The 10,000-nt window shown below is 45.5% G+C and overlaps 10 non-coding genes across 10 annotated transcripts; 5 read left to right on the top strand and 5 right to left on the bottom strand.

Annotated features, from left to right (window-relative positions):
- The first annotated feature begins 99 nt into the window (after positions 1-99).
- On the top strand, positions 100-172 carry TRNAR-ACG (transfer RNA arginine (anticodon ACG)). The gene has a single exon. It is a non-coding gene; the product is annotated as a tRNA-Arg (tRNA).
- Positions 173-1,184: 1,012 nt separating this feature from the next.
- On the bottom strand, positions 1,185-1,291 carry LOC147704960 (U6 spliceosomal RNA). Its single transcript, XR_015297894.1, has one exon. It is a non-coding gene; the product is annotated as a U6 spliceosomal RNA (small nuclear RNA).
- Positions 1,292-2,011: 720 nt separating this feature from the next.
- Positions 2,012-2,084, top strand: TRNAR-ACG (transfer RNA arginine (anticodon ACG)). Its single transcript has one exon. It is a non-coding gene; the product is annotated as a tRNA-Arg (tRNA).
- Positions 2,085-3,096: 1,012 nt separating this feature from the next.
- Positions 3,097-3,203, bottom strand: LOC147704958 (U6 spliceosomal RNA). The gene has a single exon (XR_015297893.1). It is a non-coding gene; the product is annotated as a U6 spliceosomal RNA (small nuclear RNA).
- A 720-nt stretch (positions 3,204-3,923) lies between these two features.
- TRNAR-ACG (transfer RNA arginine (anticodon ACG)) lies at positions 3,924-3,996 on the top strand. Its single transcript has one exon. It is a non-coding gene; the product is annotated as a tRNA-Arg (tRNA).
- A 1,014-nt stretch (positions 3,997-5,010) lies between these two features.
- LOC147704956 (U6 spliceosomal RNA) lies at positions 5,011-5,117 on the bottom strand. The gene has a single exon (XR_015297892.1). It is a non-coding gene; the product is annotated as a U6 spliceosomal RNA (small nuclear RNA).
- Positions 5,118-6,920: 1,803 nt separating this feature from the next.
- Positions 6,921-7,027, bottom strand: LOC147704955 (U6 spliceosomal RNA). The gene has a single exon (XR_015297891.1). It is a non-coding gene; the product is annotated as a U6 spliceosomal RNA (small nuclear RNA).
- Positions 7,028-7,747: 720 nt separating this feature from the next.
- Positions 7,748-7,820, top strand: TRNAR-ACG (transfer RNA arginine (anticodon ACG)). Its single transcript has one exon. It is a non-coding gene; the product is annotated as a tRNA-Arg (tRNA).
- A 1,012-nt stretch (positions 7,821-8,832) lies between these two features.
- LOC147704953 (U6 spliceosomal RNA) lies at positions 8,833-8,939 on the bottom strand. The gene has a single exon (XR_015298391.1). It is a non-coding gene; the product is annotated as a U6 spliceosomal RNA (small nuclear RNA).
- Positions 8,940-9,661: 722 nt separating this feature from the next.
- On the top strand, positions 9,662-9,734 carry TRNAR-ACG (transfer RNA arginine (anticodon ACG)). Its single transcript has one exon. It is a non-coding gene; the product is annotated as a tRNA-Arg (tRNA).
- The last annotated feature ends 266 nt before the right edge of the window (positions 9,735-10,000 follow it).

Genomic DNA, 10,000 nt, shown 5'->3' with positions numbered 1-10,000 from the left:
CCAGGAGGTCAGATGGGTTTCCTTGTGCCTTCACACACACACACACACACACACACTTTCTAGCCCACTTAAGGACAAAAGGATGCATAAGTCTAAATAGGGCCAGTGGCGCAATGGATAACGCGTCTGACTACGGATCAGAAGATTGTAGGTTCGACTCCTATCTGGCTCGGAAGGGTTGTAGGTCCCTGTTTGATTATATTCCTGTGGAATTCTTATTTACCTCAGACTTGTTGTAGGTTCAATATTCTCCAGCAGGACTCATCCAGCAGTTGTTCCACGGTAGAGCGCAAGTAATAGGACCACAGCTAGTTAAACGTTTCCCATTTGCTGCTGGACTCTATGTGATGGCCGTCACGTGGTGTGCTGCTTTTGTATTTCAACATGGGTCCCTGATACTCTTAATTGCGAAAAAGCTTGTTGACAAAAGTGTGTGTGCGCGAGGGTCTGTGGACGTAGGCAGGTGTGTGCACTTGAATGCTTACCCATTTACATGTGTGAGAGGAACAAACCAACTCCCTGTGGGCTGCAGGCTTACAACTGGTAGCCCCAGTAGCCAGGCAGAACCACAGGTAAGGAGAGAGAGAGAAAGTTGGTCCATTATTAGAGAAGGCCCATAAGCATCTTGCACTGCTACCTTCTTCCCCTCTCAGCCACGATCGGCCAAGACCTCCCTATTAGGGTAGAGGGTGAACATTTCTTGGACCTCAGAAACTGAGGGATGTAGACCCAATATGTCCTCCAAGCGCCTAGAGACCTGGTGCCCAATCTGGCATGGTGTTTTTCAGCTTACCCGACCAATCCGGTTGCAAGGTGGACTTTAACAATACTGCTAAAAAGGCACTCCCAGACATCCCTGAGGCCTTCATTTGCATAGGCCCTGCCCTTCTCTTTGTCCTGCTTCCCACGAAGCAACACAACACTGCAGCAGTATAGATTTGGGGGTGGTGAAGAATAATGACAGTGAGGCTAAAAAAGAGAAAGAAAAGTCCCAGAAGTCCTGCAGGCTTCCTTGCTAAATGCTGCTGAACATAGAGCGCACCTTCTTTACTGCAAAGCAAATACATTAAAAATGTTGAGGAGAGACTAATTGAAAAATACATATCACGGGGACAGCACTGGGACCTGCTTTATTTTTTCAATTAGTCTTGAAAACAAAAAAGATTTCTCTCCTAAAAGCTGTTAAAAATATGGAACGCTTCACGAATTTGCGTGTCATCCTTGCGCAGGGGCCATGCTAATCTTCTCTGTATCGTTCCAATTTTAGTATATGTGCTGCCGAAGCGAGCACACTTTATTGATGAACTGACAATGTTTATAAACTCTCTAAATCTACAGTCTCTAGACATAGGGTGGCCTGGCAGAGATGCTCAGATGGCCAGTACGCATTCAAATCTGAGCCAATGGTCAAAAATGTATGAAGAGTAGCAATCCATTATTCTTCACTGCATTTGTGGTCCAAGACTAAACACACCGTAAGTATGTAGATTATACCAGGTTTGCAAAGGCTCCTGGTTCGGGCTACAGACAAGGAGCATTGTGACGTCACGCTGCCTGTGGAACAGTGATATTAAAGGTGAAACAGCTGCACAGTAGGTTAGGTGAAGGGCTCTGAGAGTGGAAAGGCAGCATGCTTGGGTCCCTGGACAAGGTGAGCTTATGATAATGTGTCTGAATGTTCGCCTGTGTTGTAATATTAAACCCCTTATTGTTGTAAACGCCTACTTACTAAGGAGTTCTCAAGCTCAGCCCCATACAGACCTGGAACTGATTATGTTAATGCAAACTATTTAAGAAACTGAGCCTGATCTAAAAGATTTCCTTGGATCTAGGACCATTTCGCCTAGCTTTTAGGTGCTTCCTTCTCCTAAAGTCCTTTGTAAAACTTGGGAAAACCTCACAGAACAGACTTCCAGGAGGTCAGATGGGTTTCCTTGTGCCTTCACACACACACACACACACACACACTTTCTAGCCCACTTAAGGACAAAAGGATGCATAAGTCTACATAGGGCCAGTGGCGCAATGGATAACGCGTCTGACTACGGATCAGAAGATTGTAGGTTCGACTCCTATCTGGCTCGGAAGGGTTGTAGGTCCCTGTTTGATTATATTCCTGTGGAATTCTTATTTACCTCAGACTTGTTGTAGGTTCAATATTCTCCAGCAGGACTCATCCAGCAGTTGTTCCACGGTAGAGCGCAAGTAATAGGACCACAGCTAGTTAAACGTTTCCCATTTGCTGCTGGACTCTATGTGATGGCCGTCACGTGGTGTGCTGCTTTTGTATTTCAACATGGGTCCCTGATACTCTTAATTGCGAAAAAGCTTGTTGACAAAAGTGTGTGTGCGCGAGGGTCTGTGGACGTAGGCAGGTGTGTGCACTTGAATGCTTACCCATTTACATGTGTGAGACGAACAAACCAACTCCCTGTGGGCTGCAGGCTTACAACTGGTAGCCCCAGTAGCCAGGCAGAACCACAGGTAAGGAGAGAGAGAGAAAGTTGGTCCATTATTAGAGAAGGCCCATAAGCATCTTGCACTACTACCTTCTTCCCCTCTCAGCCACGATCGGCCAAGACCTCTCTATTAGGGTAGAGGGTGAACATTTCTTGGACCTCAGAAACTGAGGGATGTAGACCCAATATGTCCTCCAAGCGCCTAGAGACCTGGTGCCCAATCTGGCATGGTGTTTTTCAGCTTACCCGACCAATCCGGTTGCAAGGTGGACTTTAACAATACTGCTAAAAAGGCACTCCCAGACATCCCTGAGGCCTTCATTTGCATAGGCCCTGCCCTTCTCTTTGTCCTGCTTCCCACGAAGCAACACAACACTGCAGCAGTATAGATTTGGGGGTGGTGAAGAATAATGACAGTGAGGCTAAAAAAGAGAAAGAAAAGTCCCAGAAGTCCTGCAGGCTTCCTTGCTAAATGCTGCTGAACATAGAGCGCACCTTCTTTACTGCAAAGCAAATACATTAAAAATGTTGAGGAGAGACTAATTGAAAAATACATATCACGGGGACAGCACTGGGACCTGCTTTATTTTTTCAATTAGTCTTGAAAACAAAAAAGATTTCTCTCCTAAAAGCTGTTAAAAATATGGAACGCTTCACGAATTTGCGTGTCATCCTTGCGCAGGGGCCATGCTAATCTTCTCTGTATCGTTCCAATTTTAGTATATGTGCTGCCGAAGCGAGCACACTTTATTGATGAACTGACAATGTTTATAAACTCTCTAAATCTACAGTCTCTAGACATAGGGTGGCCTGGCAGAGATGCTCAGATGGCCAGTACGCATTCAAATCTGAGCCAATGGTCAAAAATGTATGAAGAGTAGCAATCCATTATTCTTCACTGCATTTGTGGTCCAAGACTAAACACACCGTAAGTATGTAGATTATACCAGGTTTGCAAAGGCTCCTGGTTCGGGCTACAGACAAGGAGCATTGTGACGTCACGCTGCCTGTGGAACAGTGATATTAAAGGTGAAACAGCTGCACAGTAGGTTAGGTGAAGGGCTCTGAGAGTGGAAAGGCAGCATGCTTGGGTCCCTGGACAAGGTGAGCTTATGATAATGTGTCTGAATGTTCGCCTGTGTTGTAATATTAAACCCCTTATTGTTGTAAACGCCTACTTACTAAGGAGTTCTCAAGCTCAGCCCCATACAGACCTGGAACTGATTATGTTAATGCAAACTATTTAAGAAACTGAGCCTGATCTAAAAGATTTCCTTGGATCTAGGACCATTTCGCCTAGCTTTTAGGTGCTTCCTTCTCCTAAAGTCCTTTGTAAAACTTGGGAAAACCTCACAGAACAGACTTCCAGGAGGTCAGATGGGTTTCCTTGTGCCTTCACACACACACACACACACACACACTTTCTAGCCCACTTAAGGACAAAAGGATGCATAAGTCTACATAGGGCCAGTGGCGCAATGGATAACGCGTCTGACTACGGATCAGAAGATTGTAGGTTCGACTCCTATCTGGCTCGGAAGGGTTGTAGGTCCCTGTTTGATTATATTCCTGTGGAATTCTTATTTACCTCAGACTTGTTGTAGGTTCAATATTCTCCAGCAGGACTCATCCAGCAGTTGTTCCACGGTAGAGCGCAAGTAATAGGACCACAGCTAGTTAAACCTTTCCCATTTGCTGCTGGACTCTATGTGATGGCCGTCACGTGGTGTGCTGCTTTTGTATTTCAACATGGGTCCCTGATACTCTTAATTGCGAAAAAGCTTGTTGACAAAAGTGTGTGTGCGCGAGGGTCTGTGGACGTAGGCAGGTGTGTGCACTTGAATGCTTACCCATTTACATGTGTGAGAGGAACAAACCAACTCCCTGTGGGCTGCAGGCTTACAACTGGTAGCCCCAGTAGCCAGGCAGAACCACAGGTAAGGAGAGAGAGAGAGAAAGTTGGTCCATTATTAGAGAAGGCCCATGAGCATCTTGCACTGCTACCTTCTTCCCCTCTCAGCCACGATCGGCCAAGACCTCTCTATTAGGGTAGAGGGTGAACATTTCTTGGACCTCAGAAACTGAGGGATGTAGACCCAATATGTCCTCCAAGCGCCTAGAGACCTGGTGCCCAATCTGGCATGGTGTTTTTCAGCTTACCCGACCAATCCGGTTGCAAGGTGGACTTTAACAATACTGCTAAAAAGGCACTCCCAGACATCCCTGAGGCCTTCATTTGCATAGGCCCTGCCCTTCTCTTTGTCCTGCTTCCCACGAAGCAACACAACACTGCAGCAGTATAGATTTGGGGGTGGTGAAGAATAATGACAGTGAGGCTAAAAAAGAGAAAGAAAAGTCCCAGAAGTCCTGCAGGCTTCCTTGCTAAATGCAGCTGAACATAGAGCGCACCTTCTTTACTGCAAAGCAAATACATTAAAAATGTTGAGGAGAGACTAATCGAAAAATACATATCACGGGGACAGCACTGGGACCTGCTTTATTTTTTCAATTAGTCTTGAAAACAAAAAAGATTTCTCTCCTAAAAGCTGTTAAAAATATGGAACGCTTCACGAATTTGCGTGTCATCCTTGCGCAGGGGCCATGCTAATCTTCTCTGTATCGTTCCAATTTTAGTATATGTGCTGCCGAAGCGAGCACACTTTATTGATGAACTGACAATGTTTATAAACTCTCTAAATCTACAGTCTCTAGACATAGGGTGGCCTGGCAGAGATGCTCAGATGGCCAGTACGCATTCAAATCTGAGCCAATGGTCAAAAATGTATGAAGAGTAGGAATCCATTATTCTTCACTGCATTTGTGGTCCAAGACTAAACACACCGTAAGTATGTAGATTATACCAGGTTTGCAAAGGCTCCTGGTTCGGGCTACAGACAAGGAGCATTGTGACATCACGCTGCCTGTGGAACAGTGATATTAAAGGTGAAACAGCTGCACAGTAGGTTAGGTGAAGGGCTCTGAGAGTGGAAAGGCAGCATGCTTGGGTCCCTGGACAAGGTGAGCTTATGATAATGTGTCTGAATGTTCGCCTGTGTTGTAATATTAAACCCCTTATTGTTGTAAACGCCTACTTACTAAGGAGTTCTCAAGCTCAGCCCCACGCAGACCTGGAACTGATTATGTTAATGCAAACTATTTAAGAAACTGAGCCTGATCTAAAAGATTTCCTTGGATCTAGGACCATTTCGCCTAGCTTTTAGGTGCTTCCTTCTCCTAAAGTCCTTTGTAAAACTTGGGAAAACCTCACAGAACAGACTTCCAGGAGGTCAGATGGGTTTCCTTGTGCCTTCACACACACACACACACACACACACTTTCTAGCCCACTTAAGGACAAAAGGATGCATAAGTCTACATAGGGCCAGTGGCGCAATGGATAACGTGTCTGACTACGGATCAGAAGATTGTAGGTTCGACTCCTATCTGGCTCGGAAGGGTTGTAGGTCCCTGTTTGATTATATTCCTGTGGAATTCTTATTTACCTCAGACTTGTTGTAGGTTCAATATTCTCCAGAAGGACTCATCCAGCAGTTGTTCCACGGTAGAGCGCAAGTAATAGGACCACAGCTAGTTAAACGTTTCCCATTTGCTGCTGGACTCTATGTGATGGCCGTCACGTGGTGTGCTGCTTTTGTATTTCAACATGGGTCCCTGATACTCTTAATTGCGAAAAAGCTTGTTGACAAAAGTGTGTGTGCGCGAGGGTCTGTGGACGTAGGCAGGTGTGTGCACTTGAATGCTTACCCATTTACATGTGTGAGAGGAACAAACCAACTCCCTGTGGGCTGCAGGCTTACAACTGGTAGCCCCAGTAGCCAGGCAGAACCACAGGTAAGGAGAGAGAGAAAGTTGGTCCATTATTAGAGAAGGACCATAAGCATCTTGCACTGCTACCTTCTTCCCCTCTCAGCCACAATTGGCCACGATCGGCCAAGACCTCTCTATTAGGGTAGAGGGTGAACATTTCTTGGACCTCAGAAACTGAGGGATGTAGACCCAATATGTCCTCCAAGCGCCTAGAGACCTGGTGCCCAATCTGGCATGGTGTTTTTCAGCTTACCCGACCAATCCGGTTGCAAGGTGGACTTTAACAATACTGCTAAAAAGGCACTCCCAGACATCCCTGAGGCCTTCATTTGCATAGGCCCTGCCCTTCTCTTTGTCCTGCTTCCCACGAAGCAACACAACACTGCAGCAGTATAGATTTGGGGGTGGTGAAGAATAATGACAGTGAGGCTAAAAAAGAGAAAGAAAAGTCCCAGAAGTCCTGCAGGCTTCGCAGCTGAACATAGAGCGCACCTTCTTTACTGCAAAGCAAATACATTAAAAATGTTGAGGAGAGACTAATTGAAAAATACATATCACGGGGACAGCACTGGGACCTGCTTTATTTTTTCAATTAGTCTTGAAAACAAAAAAGATTTCTCTCCTAAAAGCTGTTAAAAATATGGAACGCTTCACGAATTTGCGTGTCATCCTTGCGCAGGGGCCATGCTAATCTTCTCTGTATCGTTCCAATTTTAGTATATGTGCTGCCGAAGCGAGCACACTTTATTGATGAACTGACAATGTTTATAAACTCTCTAAATCTACAGTCTCTAGACATAGGGTGGCCTGGCAGAGATGCTCAGATGGCCAGTACGCATTCAAATCTGAGCCAATGGTCAAAAATGTATGAAGAGTAGCAATCCATTATTCTTCACTGCATTTGTGGTCCAAGACTAAACACACCGTAAGTATGTAGATTATACCAGGTTTGCAAAGGCTCCTGGTTCGGGCTACAGACAAGGAGCATTGTGACGTCACGCTGCCTGTGGAACAGTGATATTAAAGGTGAAACAGCTGCACAGTAGGTTAGGTGAAGGGCTCTGAGAGTGGAAAGGCAGCATGCTTGGATCCCTGGACAAGGTGAGCTTATGATAATGTGTCTGAATGTTCGCCTGTGTTGTAATATTAAACCCCTTATTGTTGTAAACGCCTACTTACTAAGGAGTTCTCAAGCTCAGCCCCACACAGACCTGGAACTGATTATGTTAATGCAAACTATTTAAGAAACTGAGCCTGATCTAAAAGATTTCCTTGGATCTAGGACCATTTCGCCTAGCTTTTAGGTGCTTCCTTCTCCTAAAGTCCTTTGTAAAACTTGGGAAAACCTCACAGAACAGACTTCCAGGAGGTCAGATGGGTTTCCTTGTGCCTTCACACACACACACACACACACACACTTTCTAGCCCACTTAAGGACAAAAGGATGCATAAGTCTAAATAGGGCCAGTGGCGCAATGGATAACGCGTCTGACTACGGATCAGAAGATTGTAGGTTCGACTCCTATCTGGCTCGGAAGGGTTGTAGGTCCCTGTTTGATTATATTCCTGTGGAATTCTTATTTACCTCAGACTTGTTGTAGGTTCAATATTCTCCAGCAGGACTCATCCAGCAGTTGTTCCACGGTAGAGCGCAAGTAATAGGACCACAGCTAGTTAAACGTTTCCCATTTGCTGCTGGACTCTATGTGATGGCCGTCACGTGGTGTGCTGCTTTTGTATTTCAACATGGGTCCCTGATACTCTTAATTGCGAAAAAGCTTGTTGACAAAAGTGTGTGTGCGCGAGGGTCTGTGGACGTAGGCAGGTGTGTGCACTTGAATGCTTACCCATTTACATGTGTGAGAGGAACAAACCAACTCCCTGTGGGCTGCAGGCTTACAACTGGTAGCCCCAGTAGCCAGGCAGAACCACAGGTAAGGAGAGAGAGAGAAAGTTGGTCCATTATTAGAGAAGGCCCATAAGCATCTTGCACTGCTACCTTCTTCCCCTCTCAGCCACGATCGGCCAAGACCTCTTTATTAGGGTAGAGGGTGAACATTTCTTGGACCTCAGAAACTGAGGGATGTAGACCCAATATGTCCTCCAAGCGCCTAGAGACCTGGTGCCCAATCTGGCATGGTGTTTTTCAGCCTACCCGACCAATCCGGTTGCAAGGTGGACTTTAACAATACTGCTAAAAAGGCACTCCCAGACATCCCTGAGGCCTTCATTTGCATAGGCCCTGCCCTTCTCTTTGTCCTGCTTCCCACGAAGCAACACAACACTGCAGCAGTATAGATTTGGGGGTGGTGAAGAATAATGACAGTGAGGCTAAAAAAGAGAAAGAAAAGTCCCAGAAGTCCTGCAGGCTTCCTTGCTAAATGCAGCTGAACATAGAGCGCACCTTCTTTACTGCAAAGCAAATACATTAAAAATGTTGAGGAGAGACTAATTGAAAAATACATATCACGGGGACAGCACTGGGACCTGCTTTATTTTTTCAATTAGTCTTGAAAACAAAAAAGATTTCTCTCCTAAAAGCTGTTAAAAATATGGAACGCTTCACGAATTTGCGTGTCATCCTTGCGCCAGGGCCATGCTAATCTTCTCTGTATCGTTCCAATTTTAGTATATGTGCTGCCGAAGCGAGCACACTTTATTGATGAACTGACAATGTTTATAAACTCTCTAAATCTACAGTCTCTAGACATAGGGTGGCCTGGCAGAGATGCTCAGATGGCCAGTACGCATTCAAATCTGAGCCAATGGTCAAAAATGTATGAAGAGTAGCAATCCATTATTCTTCACTGCTTTTGTGGTCCAAGACTAAACACACCGTAAGTATGTAGATTATACCAGGTTTGCAAAGGCTCCTGGTTCGGGCTACAGACAAGGAGCATTGTGACGTCACGCTGCCTGTGGAACAGTGATATTAAAGGTGAAACAGCTGCACAGTAGGTTAGGTGAAGGGCTCTGAGAGTGGAAAGGCAGCATGCTTGGGTCCCTGGACAAGGTGAGCTTATGATAATGTGTCTGAATGTTCGCCTGTGTTGTAATATTAAACCCCTTATTGTTGTAAACGCCTACTTACTAAGGAGTTCTCAAGCTCAGCCCCACACAGACCTGGAACTGATTATGTTAATGCAAACTATTTAAGAAACTGAGCCTGATCTAAAAGATTTCCTTGGATCTAGGACCATTTCGCCTAGCTTTTAGGTGCTTCCTTCTCCTAAAGTCCTTTGTAAAACTTGGGAAAACCTCACAGAACAGACTTCCAGGAGGTCAGATGGGTTTCCTTGTGCCTTCACACACACACACACACACACACACACTTTCTAGCCCACTTAAGGACAAAAGGATGCATAAGTCTACATAGGGCCAGTGGCGCAATGGATAACGCGTCTGACTACGGATCAGAAGATTGTAGGTTCGACTCCTATCTGGCTCGGAAGGGTTGTAGGTCCCTGTTTGATTATATTCCTGTGGAATTCTTATTTACCTCAGACTTGTTGTAGGTTCAATATTCTCCAGCAGGACTCATCCAGCAGTTGTTCCACGGTAGAGCGCAAGTAATAGGACCACAGCTAGTTAAACGTTTCCCATTTGCTGCTGGACTCTATGTGATGGCCGTCACGTGGTGTGCTGCTTTTGTATTTCAACATGGGTCCCTGATACTCTTAATTGCGAAAAAGCTTGTTGACAAAAGTGTGTGTG

Source organism: Lissotriton vulgaris, chromosome 7, assembly GCF_964263255.1.
Source record: "Lissotriton vulgaris chromosome 7, aLisVul1.2, whole genome shotgun sequence".
Lineage (NCBI taxonomy): Eukaryota > Metazoa > Chordata > Amphibia > Caudata > Salamandridae > Lissotriton > Lissotriton vulgaris.
This window is presented reverse-complemented; position numbering and strand designations above follow the sequence as displayed.